This window comes from Astyanax mexicanus, chromosome 4 (assembly GCF_023375975.1).
Source record: "Astyanax mexicanus isolate ESR-SI-001 chromosome 4, AstMex3_surface, whole genome shotgun sequence".
Taxonomy (NCBI): domain Eukaryota; kingdom Metazoa; phylum Chordata; class Actinopteri; order Characiformes; family Acestrorhamphidae; genus Astyanax; species Astyanax mexicanus.
This window is the reverse complement of record NC_064411.1, coordinates 38234609-38242650: the sequence shown is the minus strand read 5'-3', so window position 1 is coordinate 38242650 and position 8042 is coordinate 38234609.

The following is an 8042-nucleotide window of genomic DNA, read 5'->3' as shown; positions in this document are numbered from 1 at the left end:
AGTGCATGGCTGCATTGTATTCATGTGTTAATATGAACCTGCTGAGGGAAATGCTGTTGTTGATCAGTCAGTTATGGCACGTTCATTTCAATCAATGTCTCAAAGTAAGGACATTACATTACATATATTACAATACATTTAGTGGATGCTTTTATCCAAAGCAACTTACAAATATTAATGTATCTTTATGAATACAGGACCAAGAACTTCAGGACATTTTCTGTTTATCCTAACTGCAACACCAAGGACCAAATATCTGAATGTTGTTTCAGAGCCACAATTCCCATGGAAACAGAAAAGTACTAAAGTGCACAGTTTCAAAAGTGTTGAATACTTAATCTAGACAACCCTAAATATGTTAAAAATATACAACTCTGGAAAAAATTAAGAGATCACTTCAGTTTCTAAATCTGTTTCTCTGATTTTGCTATTTATAGGTTTAAGTTTTTAGTAAAATGAACATTGTTTTATTCTGTAAACTATGTACAACATTTTTCCTAAATTCCAATAATTTTTTTGTCAATTAGAGCATTTATTTGCAGAAAATGAGAAATGGCTGGAACAACAAAAAGATGCAGAGCTTTCAGACCTCAAATAATGCAAAGAAAATCAGAAATCAATATTTGGTGGGATAACCCTGGTTTTTAATTACAGATTTCATGCATCTTGGCATGTTCTCCTCCACCAGTCTTACACACTGCTTTTGGATAGCTTTATGTCACTCCTGGTGCAAAAAATCAAGCAGTTCAGCTTCACCATCCATCTTTCTCTTTATTATATTCAAGAGGTTTTCAATTTGGTAAAATCAAAGAAACTCATCATTTTTAAGTGGTCTCTTATTTTTCCAGAGCTGTATTTATTTCAGAGTTTCATATTTGCATTTTTGAGCTGTCTTCACTGCAGCTTATAACCTGTGGATTTTGTACTCTTAAAACGTACAGATTCTAAATATATTGGATGATTTCTGTCAAAGCTAGTGTAACAGTTTAATGCTGTTTTTCATTTATACTCAAGAAACATGTATTTAGCATGTATTTTATTTGTCATACATTTGCTTACTTTTTCCACTGCATAAAGGAACTAAGTGAACTTAAGATTAAGTAAGTCTGATTATGGTCGCTGTTCCTAAAATAGGCTGAATAATCTTACAATTAAAATGCTTGGTAAGACAAAAAATACCATTTAGGTTCACTTTTCCTAAGATTATATATATTTTTTGCTTTTGTTATGCCACTGACAGTGAGTGCACGCCTGTAGAGTTTTACAGCATTACACAAATGAGATCAAGCTGATTGGCCCCGTTCCCTTTCATTCATTGTTAGTACATTAGCGGTTTTGATCAATAAATGATGAACGCAGGAATCGGCTCCAGTTTTTTTTTTTTTTTTTTTCATGATGCTTACACAGCTCGGGCTTTACCGCCTGCGCCTGTGTGACTAACAAAAGATCTTTGCAGGGAAGATAGAGGAGTGAACGCTGGGGAGAGAGGATAATGATAGGTCATTTCACTGTGACAGTGATTACAGTGATAACTAGCTTGTAGATGTGGTTTCTTCATATGTGATTGCACACTTATTACATTATTACTTCAACAAAGTGTTTTTCATATGTAGCAAAGTGCATCGTATTATATGGTGAAATACCTGTATTGTGTCTATATCCCACAGCACTATTGGAGCCAATTGGGCTACAAGCTGTCTCTAATGCATCTCGGTGCAGCGAGGCCCAGGGCTGTGTGACGTGCTGAGTAATTTGAAAAGAAGGCTTCTCAAGGCACTGAGGCTGGCAAACACCGGCCTTCAGCCTCTATAATTGGTAAGGCATTTGCGGGCTTAAATGGTTTCGCGGGAAGGCGCAGCTGCCACCTTCTAAAGGTGCTAGTGGGATGCTTATCTGAAGATGGCGAGCAGCCGTAACTGAGGCTGGCGCTGATGATGCAACTAAGCAGAAACTGGAGATGCGCTTGCTAATGTGAAAAAAAGAACAGAGCTCGGCACATAAAGTAAGCACGTGTTTTAGATCATTCTGGAAAATGAGCATTTTTATAATGATGCCTGATCCTACGAGTCTGATGACACGTCCGATAGCTTAAACATATCTAAAGGCACTGACCATTAGCAAGGCAGATGTTTCAGTGTGATTAATTGGACCAGTGCAGACTTGTATTAGACTTTTGTTTTGCATAAAGTCTTCAACTGGCGGGATGTACAATGGAATGACTCCGGTGTAAAATGGACTTTTGGTGTAGTGAAACATGATAAAAAAGTACTTACCTTTGATGAAAAGCACACCTCTGTTCTCCCACAGTATTCCGAGATCCAGAAATTTTAATAGTTTGTCCAAACACCCTTCAGAATATGTGACAGCCTGGATAACTGTGGAAAAAGCGATTTATCGCGGCAAATTATGCCCCATGTCACCCAGTCTGAAGGGTGTTTGGACAAACTGTTAAAATTTCTGAATCTTGGAACGCTGCAGGAAAACGGAGGTGTGTTATTCATCAAAGGTAAGTACTTTTTAACATGTTTTGCTACACAAAAAGTCCATTTTACACCGGAGTTCTCCTTTAAATGCCAAAGAATGCATTTATTATTAATACACAGAGATAAAGTTCTGAGTACCACAGATGGCTTGAAAACACCCACTCCTTTGTAAATTGTGAGGTACTATCTTATGAATGAGGTTAAACATGAAGGCAACATGAATTGCATATAATGTAGTGTCGTGATGCTACACATGCACATCCCACAGGTAAGTTCTTCAGATCTTTATGTTCTTATGGTAATTTAGCGTATTTATCCCAAGGGACATTGGACACGATACTAGCTCCATGTCATAACATTTGGCGTATGTAACTTTGTATAAAAGAAAAATGCTCAGATAATGTTTTACAAGCTTTATTACCATCTTACTATTTAACCTCATAATGAAATACGCTAATTTTTCTCTTGTGGAGGATTTGTAGAAGAAAAGGATAATCTCCTCTCTGATTGGCTAGTTTACAGCATCAGTAACTGCTTAGCTTTTAGTCTATGGATTTAGATTCTTTGAGTCTTACTTAATGCTCCTTCTGATGTGAATTTAGCTCCAGTTCTATTTCAGCTGAGGTAGTCCAGTTGGTTTCTAAGAGTGAGCAAGTGGAATAATTGAAAGTGGAAAGCTAGTTGTGTGTAGCATTAGCTTTTAGCCTAGGATCCTGTGAATTTTGCTTTGTTGTCTGCCCAGTTTGAGCTCCACTTTTGTGAACACAGACACAATAGAAGCAATGGTCATGTGGCCTGGTTCTCATAAGAACCCATCATAGATAGAAGAGTCTGGAGGTGATGAGCTGCTCTCCAGTATCAACAACATTTTATTGTCATAATGTCACAATTGCATTTGACCATTTACACAAGACTGAGTTCCACTGAGGTGTAAAAGGGTGTAAATATAAAAATTCAAGACTGTTTTGTACCAGTTTTGGAGGAAATTAAATTTGCCAGATTTTCAGATGTTGTTTTGGCTGTGCCAGACTTATTTTTGAAGGTGAAACAATAGCATTTAAAGTTCACGGTTAGACATGTCCATGGTCTATACTCTCTTTATTCAACTGCACCAAGATAAATACAGTATTTAATTCTAGGACTTCTTTAATTGTATGTAAAGATTGTATTTAAAGATTTGTGAAATGCTTTCATCTGTCAGTGTTAGTTACCTACTGGGCAGAATGGAGCAGAAGTAGGTTTGGGGTGGTCTGAGGACGGGTTAGTTGTAGAGAGAGGGGAAGAGGGAGAGAGAGAGGGAGCGAGTGGACAGAGACTGATAAGAAAAGCAGTCTAAAACTAATGTGGTTGTGCCTCAGTTTTCCTCCTGCTGTGCCGTGTGTTCTGCTACCCCGTCTGAAGGCCGATTCAGAGGAGCTCACGAGTCCCAGTGAGCAGAGGCTCGCAGCAAATGCACTGATAAACTGAACAATGACGCTTTATGCAGCAATTAAAAATACACAAAAACAAGACACTGTGATCTGATGTGTGTTAGCTTAAGCATTTCTTAAGCTCTCTCGGAGGAGGACCAGTATCTCCATATTCCTAGTTTACATCCAACAACTACATATACATATCTACATATACAGTATATGAAATATTAAAAGATTTTATTATGATACAGTACTGTTTTTATTGATGTATTTTCTTATGAATACTGAATTCATCCAGACTATAAAGGTACATATAAGGACTCATGTAGTAAATTTAAAAGTGCTAAACAAGCCAAAATGGGTTGGCTCTTATCTGGGATGCTGTAACCTTTGGGTTTCTGAGGCTGGTAACTCTAACAAACTCTGAAAATCTTATCCTGTGCAACAGAGGTAACTCTTGGGGTGGTCCTGATGAGTGCCAGTTTCATCATAATGTTTCTGATGGTCTTTGCGACTGCACTTGAGGATACTTTCAATTCTAAAAGTTCTTCGAATTGACTGTCCATTTAGTTTTTAGTTTCCAAGTAGTTTTTTTTCTTTAATTAGTTAAACATTATTTAAATAGGGTTATTCTATGTATACCAACTCTACCTCTTTACAACTTTACAACTGATGTGCTTCAAGATGTGCAAAACTGTCTTTATCTAAGCAAGAGGTGCTACTTTAAAGAATCTAAAATATGAAACATCTTTTGGTTTGTGTAACTTTTTTTTGTTTAAGAAATAATTTCATATGTTTTTCTTCATAGTTCGGATGATTTTAGTATTACTCTACAATGGAGAAATGCAAATGTTTAAATAATAGAAAAAAATAATAGCGATTAGCGTTTTATTTAGCGATGTAAAAATTGCATCACTACTGGTTATAACTCGTAACTAACTTTTATTGCCTTATTCCTCCCTACTTTTCTCTCTTTCACTCTCTCACACCACCACACATGCATCATTGCTGTTTCTGTGAAGCATATGTTTGCCATAATTCCTTTCCTACCTAACTTATTCCACTCATTATCTGTTTAAATAGTGTTACAAAAAAAGTGTGGATTCACTGCTTGATCTGCATGAGCGAGCTACATTGTGTACTTTTTTCTGTGAATCAGTTGAAAGACTTTGAAGTCATATGCTTCATGTGGAATCAGATGCTTCTATGAGCCATTTGGATGGCTCCCTTATTGTGACGGCACAATTAGGAAACCTGCATAGAATCACCCTGGCACCAACCGTCACCCATCAACCCCCACAAGAGCCCCACAAATTAGATCAGTTGAAGAAACAACATTTTCGTCTGCTGGTTTTAGGCGCATTGTGCTTCTTCTGAGGGAGGAATCTATACCTACTGCCTCATTTTATATAATGGAGTTTGTTGTTCTACTGCATTTAAGCATTAACTCGCTTGCTTGTTTTTTTGCCATTAGGCACAAGCTAACACTAAGGTGGTGAACGCTCTGCATAAACATGGGGTGTGGCCAGCAACAGCTTTTCGCATAAAAATGACCAAGCTCTTAAACGGCTCATTCTGAATGGGAATGGTGAGATCTATTTAAATGGTAGTGATTTTGTGTAAAGAACTTCATGAACATGTTTTATATATTACAGCACATAGACCATATTCTAACTTGTATTAAGAGAGGTACATTTTGATTAATAGATTAATATCACTTATAAATTGCTAAAAAAAATGAAAAAGGAAAAAAAAACGACAAACAGCAAAGCTCTGGCTGTTAGAAACGCTAAGACGTTTTTTTTTTTCCTTCTAAGAAAGCTCTCAGGGGTCTCTTAGTGTGAATCACCTGGCTGGTAACATAATGGCTCTCTGCAGCCAGGGCGAGATAGCCTGGTCCAGCTCGAGTGCATTGTGCCACTGCCCTACTTCCAGACAATGGGAGCACACTTCATTACACTGGCTCTCCATGCACTTCACTCTGGAGGACGCTCAGAACCATCAGGCTGCCCACAATGGAGTGAATTTACCCCAGCTGTGCATTAAGCCTATCAACACACACACACACACACACACATGCACACATACACACACACACACACACACACACACACAATCGCACGCACACCAAGGAAGCTCTGCAGCTCTTTGTTGATTTTTTTGGTTAGGTGGCACAACCCTGATGCTGAGTTCAAAGCCCGGCACTGCCTGACAGCCCATTTAAAAACCTCACTGAGGCTTAGCGATGCAGACATTAATAGTAGCTAAGTGCCTTTGTCACACACATACACACACACTCACACACACACTGTTTTCCACATGAAAGTGGTGGCGTTCTGCGCGTGCTTTGCCTGAAAGGATATGAAAAAGTCCCGCAGGCTTCGAGAACCCTTTAAATTAGCCAGCGCACTAGACGTGGATTGGAGTGCAAAGTAAAGCTAATGGCCCCGACCAAAGAGCTGTAATTAAAACCCGACGCTGGGTGGAGGGGCTTTGGCTATGAGGGTGGGACCAAGAAGTCAAGCCAGATGAAGAAACCCTCCTTCGCGTTGCAAAACAGCAAGAAAAAGAAAGAGAGAGAGAGAGACACACCACCAATACGGAGCCAAACGTCAAACCACAACATTTCAAAACAATTCAATAAAAGTGAAGATGAAGCTTTACTGGAAAAATACCAGCAGAACTCAAAAAAATAAAGCACAACTCCAAGTGGACCAGATGTCTAAGCAATGCCTCTATTTTCAGGAGATCGGAGATTTGCCGGATCAGTCTTGTCCAGTGATGCTGCCTAAAGAGCACAGTTGGCTTTAGAAGACTCAGAAAGGACTTAGGGTTGGAAAAGGCATCAATCTTTGTTTGAAAGTCCCAATCTATATTTCTTTTTGGACACCAGTATAATAATGTTAAAGAAGTTTCAAGGACAAAAATTGTTGTTTGTAAGCAGATCTCTGTAAAATATATCTGCCCTTCCGAAAGGCTTTGATAAGTTCTTGGAAGGACCAACTTTTTCCAACAACTTTGCTTTTGATCTTTGATGTTCTTTGAGTGATGCTACAAAAGTACCATTTTAATTTTCTAAAGAACCAAATTTGTAGCAGAAATATTTGAGGATGAAACTCCATTTAAAGCACAAACAATCGGACTTCCACAGAGTCGTAAGGGAATTTAGCTGCTGAAGAACATACACATTTCATCCTGTTCAATAGATCTTATTCCCTTTTTATTCTTAACCCCTTATACAGGCCAATTTTCTGAATGATATCTCACGCTATTCAAGCAATAAATAAAAAAAATAGGTTTCATGTTTGAGGGTTGATTTGGGGTTAAATCCTGTTACTGATCTTTAAATCTGGAGTAGAGAGAGTGGACAGACAGCTTCTGCAAGTGTCCAGTAGAAGAGTCTCCATGTTTCAGAATGTAAATAACTTACTTTACTGCAGAGAAAAATGGTTTTGTATCACCTACAGCTGTAGCCTGTATACGGGCCAAGGCCTGTTAAATCCACAGTCTGTATGTTTTGAGGTGTGGGGATTTAGAGACCTCTCTGAAGAGAATGTGTAATTGCATAAAGTATGTTAAAAAATACTTTTAATGCAGGATAATGTAAATTATTTGTTTGTCTCAAATCTCTAGTACAACTTATACATTCAATGCATCAGACATTAAACATGGTGTAGGGTGCATCATACATTATGAGAGATTATGAGATTTTGAATCCTGGGCTGTGTCCACTTCATATAAGACAAATATACAATATTAGTATGAGTACAATATGCATGTTTGTTACCAGGAAAGTTGAGTTTGATTCTACAACAGGGGTCGGCAATTAAGTTTGGCTGTGGGCCAGATATTTTCCAAGCCATTATGTGGCGGGCCACAAAAAAAAATCTGTTTTGGAAAATGCAGTGTAATGGGATGATTAGTAGCTCTCCAGCCCAGAGGATTGTTGAACTTAATCGCAAAACAGTTGAATTTAAAGCAGGTAAACCCAAGAAGGAAGGAATAAATAAATAAGCACACCGCTCCTCACACGGGATCGAACCCGCGTCACCCGCTGCCCCGGGAAAACATCACCCAAATACAGGCAGAAAAACGTGAACAGGCGGGGAGACAGGGGAGGAATGTAAACAAATTTTTTTATTTTATT